Source organism: Pseudorca crassidens, chromosome 3 (genome assembly GCF_039906515.1).
Source record: "Pseudorca crassidens isolate mPseCra1 chromosome 3, mPseCra1.hap1, whole genome shotgun sequence".
NCBI lineage: Eukaryota > Metazoa > Chordata > Mammalia > Artiodactyla > Delphinidae > Pseudorca > Pseudorca crassidens.
In genome coordinates, this window is record NC_090298.1 from 61586074 (window position 1) to 61610017 (window position 23944).

Genomic DNA, 23944 nt, shown 5'->3' on the forward strand with positions numbered 1-23944 from the left:
CTGACCTTACTCACAAGGCCTTTGTCTTTCTCTGAAACCATAAGCTCCTATAAAACAGAAGGTGATATTCATCTTTCATATCCAATGACCTCACATGGTCTCGTCACTTTTACAAATTTGTCAAAGTAAAATAAAGGTATAAGTCAGTGCACTGGTGGTACTCAACAGGTGATCTCATCCTGGCTCTACCACTTCCTAGCTGTTTATCTTTGGGAAAATTATTTAAACTCAATTTCTTCATCTGTAAAATGGGGCTCACTGCAATTATTTCATGTACAGATTATGAGGGTGAAGTGACACATACATGAAATGCTTAGCTATGTATGACACATAGTGAAAGCTCAAAAAATATCAACATTGCTGTTCCCATGACCTTTTAGGTTGTCAAAAGAAGCAAAGGGAAGCTAAAGATGGGAGCAGGAGGTAGTGAGAAGAAATTTTAGAAGCAAAAAACATTAGTATTCAGCAAGTCAATTTTAAAAGTGATATATGTCTGCCTTTCCCTTTTCAGCGTTTTTCTCATCACTCATTGGGTTTAAGGTAGTACTTTAATATTTATTTGTAATTCAGAGCAATGCTATAATACTTATTTTAATTCAAAATACTGTCCTTCCTACTAAAATGAATTTAATTTAGGTCACAAACTTAGTTTATCTAAGGGCAGTAGCACTGTATTCTAAATGAAGTATCACTAATTTCACAATTTTATACATCAAATAAGGAAGACACTGGTCTGAATTTTCACAATGAGTATAAACCTGAACATCTGATATTATGTGATGTTAAGCTACGATATATCATGCGTTATGTGTTAAACAGCACTTATGAATGTTCATTCAAGTGAAAACTGGTGATGGTGTGAGAAGTTGATTTTGGCAAAAATTGCATAACAAAGTTCTGGTGAACAGTGGTTAATGTTTAGCATAGAGCCGTGCACATAGTACATGTTCAATAAATAGCTACTGAAATAAATCCAATGAAGGAATCCTCAGAACTGGGAAAATTTATGACAGTCCAGATTGGCAATAGTATTAGTACCTGACAGAGTGGTTCCAGTTATCAATTCTCACATCTTCTCTCACCAAAACTGCTCAAATCTGTTTATTGGAAAATATTTTTCTCATGAGAAGAAAGGGACTTTCAAGGGCTGTAGCAGCCAGTTAAAACTGCAAGAAAGGTAAGCTTCTATATGCCTGCTGCTAGGGAAAGAACTGGCTGTTGATGTCTTCAAATTTACTGGCCACCTCTTGTTCCAATGGTAGTAAAACCTGCATATGAAGAGTGAATGGGTTTTTTTTGTTTTGGCTGCATTGGGTCTTTGCTGCTGCGCGAGGGCTTTCTCTAGTTGCGGCGAGTGAGGGTTACTCTTCGTTGTGGTGTGCAGGCTTCTCTTGTTGCAGAGCATGGGCTCTAGGCATGCTGGCCTCAGCAGTTGCAGCATGCGCACTTAGTAGTTCTGGCCAGCAGGTTGTAGAGCACAGGCTCAGTAGTTGTGGCGCATGGGCTTGGCTGCTCTGCGGCATATGGGATCTTCCCCGATCAGGAACCGAACCCGTGTCCCCTGCACTGGCAGGTGGATTCTTAACCATTGTGCCACCAGGGAAGTCCCGAAGAGTGAATGGTTTTTGTCCACTTGGTTCCCAACAATTTCAGCCTTTAGAAGCATCTCAAACTTGCCACTCAAGACCTATTTCAATATTTCTAATTTATGAAACCAAAATTTCAGCCAAGTGGAACATTAAACTGGAGAATACATTTCAAAAATAAGATGGAAAAAAAGGATTTACCTTATTTTACTTTTACAGAAAACATCTATTCCAGAAGAAAGGATTGATTGGTATAATAATATGCACTTGAACTTTACAAAAAAAAACTATTCCTAGCAAAAAAACTATGCCCCAATACAACCTTCAGTAATAAACTTAACTCCTATGCCTAAACCTACTTTCAGATATTAACTTGGTAGTCATAATAATAAATCCACAAACTGTAAAAAGCAAACTCTCATAAATATGTTTCATTTTTTTTCTTGGTTTTGAACTGGCATGAGAAATAATAGAAATTCACTTTGCATATATATCATTCATTCCTGTGGTCACAAAAAAATGTACCATCCAGGGACTTCCCTGGTGTCGCAGTGGTTGAGAGTCCACCTGCCGATGCAGGGAACACAGGTTTGTTTCCCTGTCCAGAAGGGTCCCACATGCTGTGGAGCAGTTGGGCCCGTGAGCCATGGCCGCTGAGCCTGCATGTCCGGAGCCTGTGCTCCACAACAGGAGAGGCCACAACAGTGAGAGGCCTGCGTACCGCAAAAAAACAAAACAAAACAAAACAAAAATGTACCATCCAGACCACAAATTAGGTACTATGCTTTTGTTTTCACTTTAAAGAATTATGAAAGGCCCCAATTTTTGGTGAAGTCTTAATTTATCCAGATTACATACATCGCAACATTATTTAACCCAGTCAATACATTCTTCAACATTTACTTATATCATGCAATCAGCTTCTTCAAGATAAAACTGTTTTGAAAACCAACTCAAATCTCTATTAGCTTTGTATTTGGAATTACTATGAAGCATGAAACATAAAACATCCAAGAACTATTTTCTAATCTCTTCTCTAAAGAAGTACTATTAAAAGCAATGCACCTAAACAAAACTTTATTATTCTAATTCATAGGAAGTCAGCGTTAAAGTTTACTTATATTTTAAAGGAAATTACATTTTTTAAATTCTTCCTTATATATAAATACATATACATATAGGCCAAATCTTTAAGAATAAGATTTATTTCTGGAAAATAACCAACTATTTATAATACTTATAATTTCACAGATATAATACTACTGGAAATTTTCTGAAAAATATCTGGCCTTATTATGTTAAAAACTATCTTAAAATGATCACTTTTACTATATATAATGTTCTCTTTGTCAGCAAAAAATATATCAGCATTTATTACTCCCATATGACTTCTATAAAATATTTTGGTTACAATAATCAAAATGTAATATAAAATAATTTCTTATTACACTAAGAATTTATTTTGAATTTTATTCACTTTTTATACAGCAGATTCTTATTAGTTATCCATTGTACACATATTAGTGTATATATGTCAATCCCAATCAAGCATTCTTAAAGAGTACATAGACTCTAAACTTTCAGAGCAGTTAGCATTCTCAAAAGTATTCTGGAAAATGCACTGAGCTATAAGATCAAATATAGCAAGTGGCTATTACAGTTCACTGATGTATCAAAAGCTTAGAAAATGAATATAATAGTGTTAGTCTTTCTTTAAAAGGCTAATGTCTATTAACAGCTAAAAACAGGGCACAGTAGGGGATTAATACGTTGTTGTCTGAATCACTTTCATCAGTTTAAGTACCTATTAGTCCTTATTAGCAATGTGCTAGCAAGGTGCTATTGGTCTTTTAAAGTCTATTCTGCTTATTCTTAGTCTCTTTGCCCAGATAGATTCTTTGGCAATAGTATTTGAAACATAAAGTTTAGATATGTATTTTCCTTTAGCTTTTTGAATTTAAGATTTGTATTTGAAAAATGTTTTCTCCTTTTAGGACTCTGTTCAAAAGTAATTTAAATTGTTCAGCACATCTGTACACCTAATCTGTTATTATCTTATAATTTTCAACAGTATTAAAGTACTCTCCAAAATTTCTCTTAAGGGGAGATATCAAGATGAATCTTCTCAGAAACCAAAGCAAGTCATGTGCTCTCCTAAGTAAGTACACTAATGCAGAACTGAGTAAGAAAGCAATGTTCAGAAAGTAAAACTGGACTGTTTATTAAACTAACTTAGTTCTAGCATAACCAATAGTTATTCTTTGGGTATCATAAATGTATTGTTTAAAAACTAAAATTCAAATAAAGAACTGAAAAATAACTTATTGTCAAAGTTTACTAAGCCTAGTTTCAAGGATCAAACTTTGAATAAAATCTAACAAATTTTTTTTTGTAATAGTTTAGAACAGAAAAGTCATTTTGAGGAATTCACATTTGTGCAATGACCAAGTGTAGTGTAGTAATTTTAGAAAGCTTCCTAGTTCTAGCTCTACCAGTAATCAGCTGGATAATCTGGAGCAAATTATCTCCCTCTCTTGACTGTTTTTGTTGCGGCGGGGGTAGTGTTGGGAAACTGGGAGATAGAGAATCTCTAAGGGGTATTTCATCAGCTCTACAATTTAGTGTTTCAAAAGAAAAAGATTTTCTCCTTTTAGGACTATAGTCAGAAGTGAAATTAATGTAAATTGTTTAGCATACCTGTATGCCTCATCTGTTGTTGTTATTTTCAACAATGTGGAAAGTACTCTCCTATAAAAACTAAACATACTTGGACATTTTCACTTATCCTGTTGAAGTGGTTCAGAGCAAGCCTCCCCAAAATGTGTCACCTTGGCATATGGATTATTTTGAGCTAAAAGGCAATAGAGATCCTGTGGACTCAAGAGAAACTTTTGCCCCTCACTTAACTACCAAGAAGAATTTAAATTGGGGGTCTTTCCCAGAATTAGAATTATTAGCAGAAATAAATTTTATCTGAGTGACCCATCTGTATGGCAGGGCAAACATCTAATTACCAAACATCTGTTCTTATTATCCTGTGAAATGTCCTTCCCCTCTTTGATGCCACAGACCCTTTTCCACTCCTCCTTAGCTCAGGATAGCATATATACAGTTGACCCTTGAGCAACCCAGGTTTGTACCACGAGTCACCTATACATGGATTTTCTTCAATAAATATACCTGTACCTGCCAGTTCCACACCCACAGATTCAAACAATTTTGGATCATGTACTATGTTTATGATTCTCAGTTGGCAGAATCCACAGATGAGAAATCTGCAGATATGGAGGGCCAACTGAGATGAACATTCAAGGATTTTGGCATCTGCAATAAGTCCTAGAACCAATCCCCTGTAGATACTGAGTGACAACTGTACCTCACTTTACCTGTCTTTGAACCTCTCATGTATGTGAGTTTCCTGTATGTACAAAATTTTATTTTATTTTCTCCTATTAATCTGTGTCACATCAATTTGATTATTAGACCAGTCTAAAAAACCTTTGAAGAGTAGAGGAAAATTTTTCCTTTCCAACACTTTTGGCGAGCCAGCCAGGAGATCCCACCCGGTTGGGCACTACTCATTCCCAAGCTGCTGAAGTAGGAAGATTCTGGGACCTCTGACATGAGCCAACAAAAGGTAAGAATTCTTACCACATCAGACACCCGGATCTCTACCTGCAGAGTCTGGTGGAAGAATGGTGGTGAAAGTCTCGTTTTCTCCCTTTCTCAATTTAGATTAGCAGGAAAAAATACTTATGGAACTAGTTCCTTCGGTTTAGCAACTCTTGGTTATTTGGTATGAGTACTCATGGGTTTTGTTGATCCTTTTCCTCCCAGAAATGGTCACTGTTTTCTTGTTCTATGTCTTAAGAGCTTGGCTTTGTGACTAGTGAAAATATTCTTTCTGGTCTCTGCCATCCAGGAGGTGCACTTACCAGGGTGCACCTGGTGGCCAGTTGAATAGACTAGGGTTTGGAAAATCTCTTTGTACTGCCTGTGCCAGTTCTCAAAGGAGTTTGTCCCAGTCCATAAGGGGCCTTTGCCATCTCAACCTTCATGGCTTTCAATGAAGGACTTTACTTTTTAGACTATCTTTGGAAGTGAACTTTCTGAATCTTATAAGGGCTGCATCTTTTTGCACTCTCTTATGGGACACCTCTCTCATCCCTGGTTATGCCATAATAAGAAGGCTTATTGGTTTGAGTCACTATTGAGATTAAATTGACTATATTTGAAGACAAAACTTTTTTTCTTTCAGAGAGAGATCTCTTATCCTAAACAACTGCATACTGAAAGACAAAGTTAAGTGGAAGAAGTATAACAGCTAGCCTTAGGGACTCCCTTAACAAAAGAATAGAAATTAAACTCCACATCCAACATAAATTCCCCCTTCTAAGAATCCAAAGAGTTAAATGCACCATTTTCTGGCACACCTGCTATTTCATGTCTAAGAACTGCAGTTCTGGAAGCTGTAGACATCTTTTTCAAAAGGCCAACATCTTACCAAGCTTGTTTTCTGTTCTGAGAACTTGGCCTGGTAACCATCAGGCTGAGGACTCCAAAATATGGCTGGACAGAAATGTGGGTTGAACTCCATTTGCGGCTAGGGTCCTACCAAACTGCTGCCAGCACTCAGGGGAATTACAACCTAGAATTACAATGGCTATTATGAGGAATTGGATCATCCAACTGGATAAGATAATTCAAAAAGTGCACTTAACCTACAGATTGGGAGAAAATATTTGCAAATGATGCAACTGACATGTAGCAACATGGATGGATCTAAAGATTATCATACTAAGTGAAATACGTCAGACAGAGAAAGACAAACATTATATGATATCACTTATATGTGGAATCTAAAAAGTAATACAAATGAACTTATTTACAAAACAGAAACAGACTCACAGACATAGAAACAAACTTACGGTTACCAAAGGGGAAAGGGGAGGGGGATAAACTAGGAGTATGGGATTAACAGATAGACACCACTATATATAATATAGATGAACAACAGTGATTTACTGTATAGCACAGGGAACTATATTCAATATCTTGTAATAACCTATAATAGAAAAGAATCTGAAAAAGAATATGTGTGTGTATGTGTGTGTATACATATATATATATACACACACATATACATATAAATGAAACACTTTGCTGTACACCTGAAACTAATACAACATTGTAAATCAACTATAGTTCAATGAAAAATAAAAAGTGCACTTAAAAGCAAGGGCTTCCAAATCAAATAGAATGGGATACCTATTTAATTGGTATGCAGGAGCCTCAAAAAGACTTCAAAATCCCAAAATAGCTTCACTGAAAGATCTGTTATAAAAGGTTTATGAAAAAATGAAGACATGGGAGCTACCTAAAACAGGAGGACACTGAGACTAACGTTACTCCTAGGGTTCCCCTCTATCCTTCTTTTCCTGAGTACTCATGTTTCACTAATTCTCTATCTGAATTGCCTTTCCACTCTGAAGAGACTATTAAACAGTTACCTTTTAAAGTAAGACCACTTGAGGCTACAGGTGATCCTCTTTAGATATCTTTCATTCCTTAGCCAAAGGCCAAACTAAGGACCATAGTTCAAAAGAATGTCTTAAAGTAGAGAGGATCCTCAAAAGTTTCTGTAAATGGATTACTTTCTGAGATTAGTGGATAATAACATGGGCAGAAAATAAGATGGGGGGCAACTGGTCTGACTGAACTTGTGCCCATAGCTGATATTCAGAGCCTGATAGAAAATTTTTTATGCCTTCTCCCCTATGTGAAAATAAAACTATGTACCCAGAGAGAAACAAGCAAATTGAGAATAATGTAGGTGGATGGGCGGATCAACCTATGACGTCATTTAAGTTACAACCCAAATCTTTTGAGGACAAATCATTGCAAAACTGGAAATGCTGCTCTAGAGGCCCATTCAAGTTCCACCCATCGCCAAACCTCCCCTATTAACTAAAAACGGCTTGTAACCTCTCTGAGAACTCTTATCCAGACCATCCCCAATACCTCAGAATGAAGGGAAAGAACAGAAACAGAGGCTTTTAAAAAATACACAGTGCTATAGAAACACCCTTGCCCAAAATCTAGTTCAAGGACAAATACAAATCTTAGGTGCCTTCTCACAGATATTTGTTTCTAAAAAAGCTTTAGCCATCTGAGCAGATAAACTTAACTTATTCCAACTGTTATTTATGACTAGTGAGTTTTGTAGTCATACCTGATTCATGGCAAAAAATTTTTTTCATAAGATCTACGTTTCTATCTGTATGTTTATTGTATGTCTATCTATGTATGTTATAGACAAGGTACTTTTTTTTTTAACCTCTGAATGGTATTGCCAAAATTCACTTATAAAAGAGCACTATGTAATTGGCATAAAATCAAACTTTTATAAATTAAGTATTTTTAAATCTCAGAAACACATCAGAAACTAACTCAAATGTTTTTTCAAGTTCCTGTGATCTATGATCATTTTTGGTAAATAAGAGCTAGTTTAAGTTCGTTGGTTTATTAATACAAGCATGTCTTTTAGAGGTATCAACATTAAGTATAATACTTTCATTCTTCCTAGGTTTAAAGTCAAATAAGTTCATGATATCTGTTACAAAATTTGTCAGCCAAAAAAAAAAACTCAGGATGATGACTGACATTGCCTAAGGTCTGATAAAGTTTTTGTAGGTAACCTGAACATGACTGTTAAGAACACATGAATTAAATAAATATAAATGAGGTAAGAGATTTAGGTGAACTTTTTAGTAATGAAAAAGTAATAAAGAACTTTCTTTTATGATTAAAGAGTTTCCCAAATCTCCTTGGTAACTTACACCCTTAAAGTTTTGCTAAATTAAGTTAAATAATGGTTAAGTTAAATTCATTGAATATCTAGGTCATTTCTAAATAAGATAAAACACAGAAAAATTAATTATTAAACATAGGTTTATCTACTTTTGGATTTCTATTACAGAGAAACTAAAGAAAAAAAATGGGTATGAGAAGCAAACATGTCTTCTGCCACAATGAAAGACTGTAATATTTAAAAGGGTACATGTTTCTAGAAATTATGAAATGTATTCATAAATTTGACAATCTAATGCCAGTTTAATAGTTCATAATTGCTTAATTCTTATTTCTCACTAGAAATTAAGGTTTCTAAGGATTAAAAATTCTAGTTAATGTATGTAATTAAGCCTATACATACAATATACAGGAAATAATAGGAGAAACAACTCTGTATGCAAGAAAACTAGGATATGTTTTTGGCCAAGGAGAATATGAGATATGGAGATGTGGTTTTGCTTAGAGAGAGAGAGAGAGAGAGAGAGAGAGAGAGAGAGAGGGAGTTTTAACTTGTGTGGTCAAGAAGGCTAAAATAATGAATTTTATTATAAGAGTTATGAAATTAAGCTTAAAAATCAACAGTGTCCTTACTTAAAACTGGAACTTAATTTTTTTCATCTGTTAAAAGGACGAAGTTCTGTTGGACTATTGGTCATCTCCTGATAAGAGATTATGAAAGATTTTTTATCTTTTAAGTAATCTGCCTAGAAAGCCAAGATTTTGTGTATTTTAATTTTGTCTTGATCAGGTCTTTGATTACTTTAGGAAAACTGAGTCCTCAATACTAAAAGAGCTAAATTTTGCTTTCAACTGTGTAACCTTTTGTATTTGCCTTTGTAATCTTGTATTATCACTTTGGTCAAATAGATAATTAAGTATTGTTTCATAATGATCTGTAATCCTATTTAGTCAAGTGTCCAAACCTTTTAATATTTTTGACAAACTTCCCAAAACCAAATACTAAAGTCCTTCTGACCTCTCGCTAAATTTGGGATTTTTCAGAGGGCCCCTAAAACATCTCAAAGGATTTGCTCTTCTTATAAAAAGAGAGATGCTACATTAACTAGGCTTATTTGGTATGTTAAATTACGTGGTAAGCATCGTCAAATAAGTGATGCTAAAACCTTCTTACATTACATTTGTGTAGATCTATGTTATTAACATAATTGCTCCTGAAATAATAAGAAATTCTTACAAGTCTGATGTGTCTTGGTATTATGTTATCAGCCATAATTCTAGTTACTATCCTAAAATGTTGAATGTCACAGAAATAACCAAACTTCCTGGTCAATTCCATTATAATGAACTCTCATCAAATCTGTAATAATGTATATTTAAATCATTTGTTATTTACAGTTACTGTTGTACTCTGATGCTTTACAAAAATGTTCCTATAAAAATGTTCCTGTAAAAATGTTTCATCTTCAAGGAGATTCACAGAAAAGACCTGAGAAATACTCTAGAATGCAGGTTTTTGATAAGTTTAGGATCTATATAACATGGAACTGGGTAAAAATTACTAAAACTTTAATAGAAAACTGATTCATAAAGCTGCTAACCTAAGATGAAGATCAACAACAATTAATTACAAGAGACTACATGAGCTAATAAGGATGATAATTTTTATGACTTCTCATGATGGTTCTCTAATGTTTTGTTTTTCAGATATAAGGAAACCTTTCCTCTTAAGCTCACTATGACTTTCAGCAATTTGGTAAATTATACCTTTGGAAGCAGAACTGAATCATTTATTTCTTTCTCCCTATCCGATCCTTCCAGAATTTGGAAACTCGTAGTGAATATTCTTATTTACATGTCAGTATAGTTACTTGCATAAATTCAAAAGGAATCTGCTCTACTTATAACAGGATACAACTGGAAACATTGGTTGTATTGCCAAGGCTTTGGCTGGAATGTCATGTTTGAGAATGTCCATAGACTCAGGTATGACCAAACAGCTTTAAGGAACTAAGACTGACTTTATAGAGACAATAAAGCCCCCTGGAAAAACAGCTTGGTAACTTGCTTACAGGGTTCACAGCAGCCTTACCAGACGAGTCAGGAAGGTCACTTCCTGGCAGGTACAGGTACCTTGGGATTTTGGGGGGCCTCAAGAAGGGAGGAATTCACCCAAGTCTACAGGTATTACGTGAGAGTCTTATGACAAGCTCTTGGCTTGGCTTCCTGGGCTTGAGAAGTAATATTTTAAAATTCCTTCTGAGACTCCTTTTTTTTTCTTGTAATAACCTATTCTTTTTTTTTTTAAATACATCTTTATTGGAGGGTAATTGCTTCACAATGCTGTGTTAGTTTCTGTTGTACAACAAAGTGAATCAGCCACATGCATACAAAAAATATGGAACACTTCATGAATTTGCATGTCATCCTTGCACAGGGGCCATGCTAATCTTCTCTGTATCATCTCAATTTCAGTATATGTGCTGATGAAGCAAGCACTGAGACTCCTTTTGAAAAAGTTCTAGGAAAGCAGATTTAAAAGAGCCTATATGATCAATTGCTATTATTGCTACACTTATGTAAATAACCAGAACAAGTTTATTGAATTTAGACTTATTTTGCAAACAAGGTACTCTTACTTTGGCTACCTTTAGTTAAAATGGAGGTAATTTTAGAGAAAAAATTATGTTTCATTAATACACCTTTGTGAATATTAGATTCTATACTGTTTTTGTTTTTTTTCTTAATTGGGGTATAACTGATTTACAATGTTGTGCTAGTTTCAGGTGTACAGAAAAGTGAATCTGTTATACATATACATATATACACTCTTTTAGATTCTCTGCCCCATACACCATTACAGAGTATTGAGTAGAGTTCCCTGTGCTATACAGAAGGTCCTTATTAGTTATCTATTTCATATATAGTAGTGTGTATATGTCAATCCCAATCTTCCAATTTATCCCTCCCCCCCCATTAGCCTCCAGTAACCATAAGTTTGTTTTCTACAACTGTAACTCTATTTTGGTTTTGTAGATAAGTTCACCTGTAGCCTTTTTTTAGATTCCACATATAAGTGATATATTTGTCTTTCTGTGTCTGTGTTATTTCACTCAATATGATAATCTCTAGGTCCATCCATGTTGTTGCAAATGGCATTATTTTGTTCTTTTTTATGGCTGAGTACCTATGGGTGCATGTATCTTTTCAAATTATGGTTTTCTCCAGATATATGTCCAGAAGTGGGATTGCTGGGTTATATGGTAGCTCTATTTTCAGTTTTTTAAGGAACGTCCATACTGTTCTCCATAGTGGCTGTACCAATTTGCATTCCCACCAACGGTATAGTTGGGTTCCCTTTTCTCCACACTCTCTTCAGCAGTTATTGTTTGTAGATTTTTTGATGATGGCCATTCTGACTGGTGTGAGGTGATACCTCATTATAGTTTTGATCTGCATTTCTCTAATAATTAGTGATGTTGAGCAGCCTTTTTTTTAATCAATCTTACTTTTTTTTTTTTAGATGTTGGGAGTAGGTGTTTATTAATTTATTTATTTTTGCTGTGTTGGGTCTTCGTTTCTGTGCGAGGGCTTTCTCTAGTTGTGGCAAGCGGGGGCCACTCTTCATAGCGGTGCGCAGGCCTCTCACTATTGCGGCCTCTCTTGTTGCGGAGCACAGGCTCCAGACCCGCAGGCTCAGTAGTTGTGGCTCATGGGCCTAGTTGCTCCGCGGCATGTGGGATCCTCCCAGACCAGGGCTCGAACCCGTGTCCCCTGCATTAGCAGGCAGATTCTCAACCACTGCGCCACCAGGGAAGCCCCTGTTGAGCATCTTTTCATGTGCTTTTTGGCCATCTGTGTGTCTCCTCTGGAGAAATGTCTATTTAGATCTTCTGCCCTTTTTTGATTGGGTTATTTTTTTTTTTGATATTGAGCTGCATGAGCTGTTTGTATATTTTGAAGATTAATCCCTTGCTGGTTGCTTCGTTAGCAAATATTTTCTCCCATTCTGAGGGTTGCCTTTTTGTTTTGTTTATGGTTTCCTTTGCTGTGCAAACGCTTTTAAGTTTAATTAGGTTCCATTTGTCTATTTTTGTTTTTATTTTCATTATTCTAGGAGGTGGATCAAAAAAAAATCTTGCTGTGATTTATGTCAGAGAGTGTCCTCCCTATGTTTTCCTCTAAAAGTTTTACAGTATCCAGCCTTACATTTAGGTCTTTAATCCATTCTGAGTTTATTTTTGTGTATGGTGTTAGGGTGTGTTCAATTTCATTCTTTTACATGTAGCTGTCCAGTTTTCCCAGCACTACTTACTGAAGAGACTGTCTTTTCTCCATTGTATATTCTTGCTTCTTTTGTCATAGATTATGTGACTGTAAGTGCATGGGGTTATCTCTGGACTTTCTATCCTGTTCCACTGATCTATATTTCTATTTTTGTGCCAGTACCATACTGTTTTGATGACTGTAGCTTTGTAGTATAGTCTGAAGTCAGGGAGCCTGATACCTCCAGCTCCATTTTTCTTTCTCAGGATTGCTTTGGCTATTATGGTCTTTTGTGTTTCCATACAAATTGGAAAATTTTTTGTTCTAAATCTGTGAAAACTGCCATTGGTAGTCTGATAGGGATTGCACTGAATCTGTAGATTGCTTTGGATAGTACAGTCATTTTCACAATATTCATTCTTCCAATCCCAAAACATGGTATATCTCTCCATCTGTTTGTGTCATCTTTTATTTCACCAGTATCTTATAGTTTTCTGAGTACAGGTCTTTTGCCTCCTTAGGTAGGTTTATTTCTAGGTATTTTATTCTCTGTGATGAAATGGTGAATGGGATTGTTTCCTTAATCTCTCTTTCTGATCTTTCATTGTTAGTGTATAGGAATACAAGAGATTTCTGTGTATTAATTTTGTATCCTGCAACTTTACCAAATTCGTTGATGAGCTCTAATAGTCTTCCAATAGCATCTTTATGATTTTCTATGTATAGTATCATGTCATCTGCAAACAGTGAGAGTTTTACTTCTTTTCCAATTTGAATTCCTTTTATTTCTTTTTCTTCTCTGATAGTCGTGGCTAGGACTTCCAAAACTGTTGAATAAAAGTGGTGAGAATGGACATCCTTGTCTTGTTCCTGATCTTAGAGGAAATGCTTTCAGCTTTTCACCATTGAGTATGATGTTAGCTATAGGTTTGTCATATACGGTCTTTATTATGTTGAGGAAGGTTCCCTTTAAGCCCACTTTCTGGAGGGTTTTTTTTTTTCTTTTATCATAACTTTGTCAAAAGCTTTTTCTGCATCTATTGCAATGATCATACGGTTTCTATTCTTCAGTTTGTTAATGTGGTGTATCACATTGATTGATTTGTGTATATTGAAGAATCCTTGCATCCCTGAGATAAATCCCACTTGATCTTGGTGTATGACCCTTTTAATGTATTGTTGGATTCTGTTTGCTAGTATTTTGTTGAGGATTTTTGCATCTATGTTCATCAGGGATACTGGCCTGTAGTTTTCTTTTTTTGTGACATCTTTGTCTGGTTTTGGTATCAGGGTGATGGTGGCCTCATTGAATGAACTTGGGAGGTCCTCAGCAATCTTTTGGAAGAGTTTCAGAAGGGTAGGTGTTAGCTCTTCTTTCAATGTTTGATAGAATTCGTCTGTGAAGCCATCTGGTCCTGGACTTTTTGTTTCTTGGAAGATTTTTAATCACAGTTTCAATTTCAGTACTTGTGATTGGTCTGTTCATATTTTCTATTTCTTCCTGGTTCAGTCTTGGAAGGTTGTGTCTTTTTAAGAATTTGTCCATTTCTTCTAGGTTGTCCATTTTATTGGCATATAGTTGCCTGTAGTAATCTCTTATGATCCTTTATATTTGTGTGGTGTCAGTTGTAACTTCCCTTTTTCATTTCTAAAATTGTTGATTTGAATCCTCTCCCTTTTTTTCTTGATAAGTCTGTCTAAAGGTTTATTGATTTATCTTCTCAAAGAACCAGCTTTTAGTTTCGTTGATCTTTGCTGTTGTTTTCTTTGTCTCTAGTTCATTTATTTCTGCTCTGATCTTTATGACTTCTTTCCTTCTACTAACTTTGGGTTTTGTTTGTTCTTCCTTCTCTAGTTGCTTTAGGTGTAAGGATAGGTTGTTTGAGATTTTTCTTGTGTCTTGAGGTAAGATTGTATTGCTATAAACTTCTCTCTTAGAACTGCTTTTGCTACATCCCATAGGCTTTGGATTGTCATGTTTTCGTTGTCATTTGTCTCTAGGTATTTTTTGATTTCCTTTTTGATTTTTCCAGTGATCCACTGATTCTTTAGTAACATATAGTTTAGCCTCCATATGTTTGTATATTTTACAGTTTTTTTTTCTGTAATTATTCTTATCTCATAGTGTTGTGGTCAGAAAAGATGCTTGATATGATTTCAAGTTTCTTAAATTTATCAAGGCTTGACTTGTGACCCAAGATGTGATCTATCCTGGAGAATGTTCCGTGTGCACTTGAGAAGAAAGTGTGTTCTGCTGCTTTCAGATGGAATGTCCTATAAACATCAATTAAGTCTATCTGTTCTAATGTCATTAATGTCATTTAAGGCTTGTGTTTCCTTATTAATTTTCTGTCTGTATGGTCTATCCATTAGTGTAAGTGGGGTGTTGAAGTCCCCTACTATTGTAAACTGGACTGAGTCCTGAATTCTTTTAATTTCCTCCAATATTTGGCTACAACTCTCCAAACTAATGTTTACAATTTTTCTCCCACCCTTCTGATTTGGAGTCATTGAGAACTAAAACTGCCATTTTTCCAAAGCCATACAAGCTAAAGTTAGACAACTTGATACAAACTTCAGAGAAATCACAACAGCTCATGTATGGACAATCTTTGTGCCTACTGCTGTATGGCCATTCAAAACAATCACCAAAGACATACAAACTGCAAACCAGGAAAATCTATGAGATTGTCACTACCTGCCCTCACTCCATCTGAAGATACTTAGAGACAGACATCTAGAAATTCTCAGCTGCCTGCCTTCAGAATTCAGAAATTGGGATTACAGTCTGCCCCCAATTAACTACTATTTTTCTTTTATTTCCATAAAAATGCCTCGTTAAACACCTGACTGCTTGCACCGTAGGCCTACCTTGGGAAACCCACCTGCATCACTGCCTCCTGAAATGAGACACAACTGTTTAACTGAACTGACTTACTCGCAGGACTAAGACACTGATTCAGTGAGATAAAGTAAACTACCAAACTCAACTTCTGGACTGTGAAACTTCTTGGGGAAGTTGCAAAGGTGGGACGGAAGGGGTTCCAAATGAGCCTCCCTAAAATGTGCCACCTTGGCATGTGGATTGTTTTGAGCTAAAAGCCAATCAAGACCCTGAAGACTCAAGAGAAACTTCTGCCCCTCCCTTAACTACAAAGAAGAATTTAAATTGGGGGTCTTTCTCAGAATCAGAATTATTAGCAGAAATAAATTTTATCTGAGTGACCCATCTGTATGGCAGGGCAAACATCTAATTACCAAACATCTGCTCTTCTTACTGTCCTGTAAATTGCCCTCCTCTCCTTTGAAGTCCCAGGCCCCTTTCCATTCCTTAGCCCAGGATGCCATGTGCACCTCATTTTACCCTTCTGTCTTTGACACTCTCAGGTATGTGGGGTTCCTGTATGTACAAAGTTAAATTTGACTTTCTCTTGTTAATCTGTCTCATGTCAATTTAGTTATTAGACCAGCTGAAAGAACCTTTAAAGGGTAGAGGAAAATTTTTCCTTCCCAACACAGCTTAATTCTTTCCAAACCAAAAAGATGTTAAACTGCATGTTGACAAAACACTGTATTAAATCATTAGTGGAATTATAAATAGATAAAACTCTTTGGAGGGCAACTTGCCAGTATCTCTCAAAATTTAAAACACATAAGCCATTTGAGCCAGTGAATGCTAGCAGAAAGCCACCCCAAGATAGGTCACTTTATCATATGGATAATTTTGGGCTGAAGGCAACAGAGAAAAAGCAGATACAAAAAAGTCATCTGCCCTCCCCAACTTACCTAAAAGCTGGACCTAAATTTCTAACAATGCCTTCCCTCCCCTCTCTACCACAAGACAGAAGTTAACCACCAGATTAATCACTCTAGACTCTTTAACAGCCCAGAGAGGCACCAGAGGAATCTACATAGCAAACCTACTTATTAGCCCTTACCATACAATAGTTACCCCCCAAATATTTACCTTCTCACAATCTGCCAGAAACTCAAAGTCCTTTTCCTTTGTATTATCCCTTCTCTACAAATCTATTGTTCTTTTGTTAAGATGCTATATAAGGCCAAGTGCTAACCATCCTTTCGAGTTATTACTGAATATTCCTGTTTTTGTGTTAATAAACTTGTGTAGTTTCTTTCTTGTTAATCTGTCTTTTGTCTAATTTACAGGGTCCCAACCAGAGTATTTACGAGGGTAGAGAAAAAAGTTTCTCCTCCCCTACACCAACAGTTCCACTTGTAGGAATTTATTCTACAGATATACCTGCACATTTGCAAAACAAAACACATACAGGAAAACTCACTGAGGTATCTTTCAGAATAAAATACTGGAACAATATAGAGGTTCATCAATAGAAAACTGGGTTTTAGAAAATATGTTATGTCCATAAAGAATACTCTAAAAGAAATTGAGGCTGCTCTATATATCCTAATATGAAAGAACAAAAAATGCAATGTGCAAAAACAGTGTCTACAGAGTATATTACTGTATGGTCATGCCACTCAAGGTGGCTGTTCTCTTGTTCTCCGTACAACCCCTGCTTGACCAGTGCCTGCTTCACCTACACCCTACTCACTGGACTGACCTTCCCGTATACTTGCCCCAGGGCCCAGCTAGTGATTGTTCTTATCAAAGGGGCAGTGAGGGGCACGCACCTCTGCTAGTTTCCCTGGTAAATGATAAGCCAACCTGACATCAATTCCCCCTGTAACTGGCAGTCACCCCCTACCCCACCTCTGGTGAAGACCGCCACCATGTCCTGCCCGCCATCTGCGACACACAGTGGGGTGTCATTCCAGGACCCTGCTTCAGACACGTAAGATTCCCTCTATCCATTAAACCACTGATGTCTCTGTTGCTGACTCCAGGCTCTTTCTTCAGTCTTGAAACTGGGCAAATACAGGCCTTGCAGGCCTACAGGGTGCAGCCCAACAACTCTCATCTGTTTTTTGTTTTTAAAGACATAAATGTAAATACTTGTGCATGTACAGAATATCTCTAGAAGGATACACACACACACAAATGAGTAATGATGTTGACTTTGAGAGGGAAAAACTGGGTGGCTAGTGGATAGGGGTGGCAGACTCATGTTTTACTGTGTATCTATCTTTTGGTAACTCTGGAATTTTGTGCCATGTCTATACTGAAAATAGTTCAAAAGACTGTTTAAATATATTAAAGAGAGATGAAGGATACGATACTGTTTCTGTTCTCAAGGAACTTAAAATGTCACAGAGAGTAAATTCATTCATTTAGTAATATTTACCAATAGTCCTTTTTTATACCAGGCCTCTGGGGGATATATCCCTGCCTTCATGGAGCTTACTTCCTAGAGGAGAGTTATGTATAATATTATGGTGGCCAGAGAAAGAGAGTATAGTCCAAGTAAAGCAATAATAAGAGAGCAGACTTCTGACAATCTCAATTTTCACATCACTATTCAGAAGTAAAAACAGTCTAGGTTCCCCTAAAATAGATTAGCAGTAGCAAAAAGAACAGTGACAGACATAAGTACAAGTTACTAGAAGCAGGAACACAAAGAGTTACATTAATGGCTGACAATATTACCTGAAAGCAAGAGACAGAAAAAATTTAAAGTAAACACGAAACCAAGCTGTCACAATATAATTCAAGCATTCTCCAATTAGGGACTCAGTTACACTGCAAAGATGTTAATTATAGTCAAGTTTTTAGGATCTCAGTAGGCATGTTTTCCATGGGAAAAATGCTATACATACTTGGTGTTAAGCTTCATAAACCATCCCACAAAAGGTTATTTAACACTATTAAGTATGTGCATGCAATACTTTCTACAGGATATTATGTATACTATGGATTACTATGCTTCTAGCGAGGGAAAAAAACAGAACGGATGCCAAGAGGTGGCGCAGTGGTTGAGAATCCACCTGCCAATGCAGGGGACACGGGTTCGAGCCCTGGTCCGGGAAGATTCCAACTAAGCCCATGCGCCACAACTACTGAGCCTGCGCTCTAGAGCCCGCGAGCCACAACTACTGAAGCCCCCGCCCCCTAGAGCCTGTACACCACAACAAAAGAAGCCATGGCAATCAGAAGCTGTGCACTGCAACAAAGAGTAGCCCCCACTCGCCACAATTAGAGAAAGCCAGCACGCAGCAACAAAGACCCAACGCGGCCAAAAATAAATTAATTAATTAATTAAAAAATAAAAAGAATGCCTCCTAAATTACTGCAGGTCTTGCAACAGAAGTGGTGACTCTTCTACTGAGGGACTGGAACAGAAGCAGGGACAGAGTCTGTGACAACAAATGGTTGGGATTAAGGCAAGATAGGTTCATCTGTCCTTTCCTCCTTCTCCTCTTTCTTCCACACCACCCCCACCCCCAATCAAAGAACAGCACTGAATAGGATAAGAGTGGAGAGGTGATGGGGAGGGTTAAAGAAAGACAGCATTCTTCCTTACTTCTGATACAGAGGATCAGATCTCAATAGGACACTGAAATGGAGAGGAAAAGAGGGGGTAAAAGTTAAGCCGAAAGCAACAGAATTTACAAAAATCAAACAAAAAACAGAGAGAGAGAGACAGAAAGAAAGGAAGGAAATCCCTAGCCAGTTCAGTAAAGGAAATCACTCCTTACATTATACATAGGTACACACCTAAATTAGGGATTCGAGAAATGTATCAGTTAGTACTCAATTATAAGTAACACGATTTCAATTCAAGGGATTTAAACAGTACAGGGAGTTTTTGGCTCATGCAACTAAAATCCAGGGGAGGATCTGCTTCAGGGTTGCCTAATCCAGCAGACATATTATGAAATTTCTTTTTGTCTCTTCATTCTGTCACCCACAGTACAAGCTTCATCTCAAGGCCAGATTCCCTAGTGCCAAAAGAAAGCTGCAGCCACAATCAATTACATGGAAGAAAGCACATCTGTCCCAGAATTCTAAGCAAGAGTTCTGAAGTGTACCTTGCTTAGATCAGCCTAAATCACCCTGAATCAATTCCTGTAACCAGGAAATGGAATCTGATTGGCTAGATTCACTCAGAGGCCCATTCCTAAAGCTAGAAGTGGAGCAGTTTCCCTCAAGAACATGAGCTATGTGCGTGTGGTAAAAAACGGTGGACACTGGAATGAAAATACAGGTATACATCAAGAGAAGAAAAAATAGATACTAAGGAGGCAGCCACAGTGTTCACCCCAAGATGTTCAAAATGAAGATTCAGAGTCATCACAAAATATTATGTACAGTATTGCCCATTCAAAAGACAGAAAATCTTTAGAATCATTCTTCTTACAAACAAAATTGGCTCCTGAGACTACTTCTATTTAATCTAGTACTAGAAATGCTAGTTTAAAAAGAGTAATATAAATACAGAAAATAAAAGTATCTATTTGAGACCCATATACTTTCTAGTACCAGTAGAAAATACAAAAGATGATATAAATAAATAAAAGTTAAACATCTCACCCTTGGTTGGGGGGGACAGGTAAAGAAGACTGAAAGTATGTATGTCTGCTAGATTTTTAAACCTATGGCAGTAATAATTACAAAACATATGGTACCAGATTAAAAATTATCAACAATAAATTAAAATCTTTCTCTAGAAATGCTGTACCAAACTTAAGAACTTAAGGTATCATGAATGAGAATTAACAGAAATCATTATCTCAAAAAGATTCTGTACTCCTATGTTCACTGCAGCATTATTCACAATAGCTAAGACATGGAAACAACCTCAGTGTCCACTGACATGAATGGATAAATAAATGTGGCTTAAAACATAAATGTAAGTCTAAGAAAGGAGGTCTTTTGCCCATTTTTCTTTAGGTCTTCTGTCCATTTTTTGATTGGACTGGTTTTTTTTTGTTATTGAGTTGTATGAGCTGTTTGTCTATTTTGGAAATTAAGCCCTTGTTGGTCACATCATTTGCAAATATTTTCTCCCAAGCCATAGGTTGTCTTCATTTTGTTTATGGTTCCCTTTGCTATGCAAAAGCTTTATAAGTTTGATTAGGTACCATTTGTTTATTTTTGCTTTTATTTCTATTGCCTTGGGAGACTGACCTAAGAATACATTGCTACGATTTATGTCAGAGAATGTTTTGCCTGTGTTTCTTCTAGGACTTTCATGGTGTCATGCCTTATACTTAAGTCCTTAAGCCACTTTATTTTTGTGTATGGTGTGAGGGTGTGTTCTAACTTCACTGATTTACATGCAGCTGTCCAACTTTCCCAACACCACTTGTTGAAGAGACTGTCTTTTCCCTATTGTATATTCTTGCCCCCTTTGTTGAAGATTAATTGACCATAGGTGTGTGGGTTTACTTCTGGGCTCTCTATTCTGTTCCATTGATATATATGGCTGTTTCTGTGCCAATATCATGCTGTTTTGATTACTGTAGCTTTGCAGTATTGCCTGAAGTCTGAGAGGGTTATGTCTCCAGCTTTGTTCCTTTTCCTCAGGATTACTTTGGCAATTCTGCGTCTTTTATGGTTCCATATAAATTTTAGGATTATTTGTTCTAGTTCTGTGAAAAAAGTTGTCAGAAACTCGATAGGAATCACATTAAATCTGTAAATTGCTTTGGGTAGTATCACCATTTTAACAATGTTAATTCTTCCAATCCAAGAACATGAGATATCTTTCCATTTCTTTGAATATCTTCAATTTCCTCCATTAATGTTTTATACTTCTCAGCATATAAGTTTTTCACCTCCTTGGTCAGGTTTATTCCTGAGTATAAAAAAAAAAGTGTACACAGACACACACATACCTACACCTACACACCTACACACCCCCCCCACACACACACACCCCCACACACACTGGAGTATTATTCAGCCACAAAAAAAAGAAGGAACTGCTATTTGGGCCAACATGGACAAACTTTGAGGGCATTACGCTAAGTGAAATAAGTCAGACAGAGAAAGACAAATACTGTATGATTTCACTTATATGTGGACTCTAAAAAAACCACACTCATAGTTTTGGTTTGGTTTAGTTTGGTTGCCAGAGTTGAGGGATAGAATTGGGGAGAATGGGTGAAGGTGACCAAATGGTACAAGCTTCCAGTTATAACATAAATAAGTACTGGGGATGTAATGTACAGCATGGTAACTGTAGTTAACAATACTATATTGTATATTTGAAAGTTGCTAACAAAGTAGATCTTTAAAGTTCTCATCAGAAGAAAAAGACTGTAACTACGTGAAGTGATGTTAACTAAACTTATTGTGGTAATCATTTTGCTATATATATATATTGCAAACCATTATGTTGTAAACTTTGAATAAATATAATGTTATATGTCAATTATATCTCAATAAAACTGGAAAAAAATTAAAGAATTAACATAACATGGAAAAGAATTATTTAAAAATATTGTTAGTCTTCTTTGGCCTCAGCGCCTGAGCAACCCAGAACCAAAATGGTTTTCAGCACCCACTATACAGACTGCTGTCTGCAGACCTCCTCTCTCAGCTCCCAAGCATGCAACATTGAATGCACAGTCCTGGAAATGGATAGGGTTGCCCTTTCCAAGGGAAGCCCCCTTCCCACCAGGTAAAAACCCTGGGCTGCCTGAGGGATGTACATTATTCTACACAAGGAGGAAGGAAGTAATTAAGTATGTGGTTGTGGGACTGGAGCCTCACATCCACTTTACACTCTTTATCTGTGGGGATGCTTATATTAAAAGATAATCAGGACTTCGCTGGTGATTTGGAAAACACCAAATCAGGTATAAGGTAACCACACCTCTCCAGCATTCATTATTTGTAGACGTTTTGACGATGGCCATTCTGACTGATACGAGGTTGCACCTCATTGATTTGCATTTCTCTAATAATTGGCGATGTGGAGCATCTTTTCATGTGCCTGTTGACCATCTGTATGTCTTCTTTGGAGAAATGTCTGTTAAGGTCTTCTGCCCATTTTTTGATTGGGTTTTTTTTTGTTGCTGAGTTGTACGAGCTGTTTGTATATTCTGGAAATTAAGCCCTTGTCAGTCGCATCCTTTGCAAAGATTTTCTCACAGTCTGTAGGCTGTCTTTTCATTTTGTTCTTGATTTCCTTTGCTGTGCAAACGCTTGTAAGTTTGATAAAGTCCAATTTGTTTATTTTTGATTTTATTTATTTTGCCTTGGGAGACTGATCTAAGAAAGTATTGCTACAATTTATTTCAGAGAATGTTTTGCCTACGTTCTCTTCTAAGACTTTTATGGTGTCATGCCTTATATTTAAATCTTTAAGCCATTTTGAGTTTATTTTGTGTATGGTGTGAGGGAGTGTTCTAATTTACATGTGGCTATCCAGCTTTCCTAATGCCACTTGCTGAAGAGACCTCTTTTCTCCATTGTATAGTCTTGCCTCCTTTGTTGAAGATTAATTGACTGTAGGTAATGGCTTTATTTCTGGGATCTCTATTCTGTTCCATTGATCCATATGTCTGTTTTTGTTCCAGTACCACACTGTTTTGATTACTGTAGCTTTGCAGTATTGTCTGAAGTCTGGGAGGATTATGCCTCCAGCTTTGTTCTTTTTCCTCAGGATTACTTTGGCAATTCTGGGTCTTTTGTGGTCCCATATAAATTTCAAAGTAAACAAAAAAAACCTTTAAAATCATGTCAAATAAATAAATTAATTAAATACCTAGGGATAAACCTGACCAAGGAGGTGAAGGACTTATACACTGAGAACTATAAAACACTGAGAACTACAGAACACTGATAAAGGAAATTAAAGATGTTTCAAAGAAATGAAAAGATATTCCATGCTCTTGGATTGGCAGAATTAGTATTGTTAAAATAGTCATACTACCCAAAGCAATCTACAGATTTAATGTGATCCTTATCAAATCACCCAGGACATTTTCCACAGAACTAGAACAAATAATCCTAAAATTTTTATGGTCACCTATTTTTAAAAGTTAGTAGCAATATTCATTTCAGTGATGGAGGAAAAAACTGATTATGGGAAAGTGCAGTGTAGTCTGATGAACAAAGTAATGTTTGGGGAAATTTTTCCATAAAGGTATCTTTAAAAATAGTTTCAGCACTTATAGGGGTTTCACCTTTGGGAAAATATACATGTGAAATACTTTATTCACTAATAATATAAATAAGGTATTAGAGTGATTCTTCTGTTAGAATTACCTAAAAACAATTCAAAAATCTGTCTCCTTTTTTGACATAACCTGAGTCACTGCTAGTCACCCCAACTTAAATTCTACATTCCAACCAACAAAACATCTTGCTGATGTCACCTGGATCTCAACTCTATCCTCAACTCCCATCCAGT

At 36.4% G+C, this 23944-nt stretch overlaps 1 protein-coding gene and 1 non-coding gene across 3 annotated transcripts in view; both read right to left on the reverse strand.

Annotated features, from left to right (window-relative positions):
* TBCA (tubulin folding cofactor A) overlaps positions 1 to 23944 on the reverse strand; it is a 102151-nt gene that overhangs the window by 61345 nt on the left and 16862 nt on the right. The gene's annotated exons all lie outside the window — the stretch shown is intronic.
* On the reverse strand, positions 10789 to 10895 carry LOC137222927 (U6 spliceosomal RNA). The gene has a single exon (XR_010942692.1). It is a non-coding gene; the product is annotated as a U6 spliceosomal RNA (small nuclear RNA).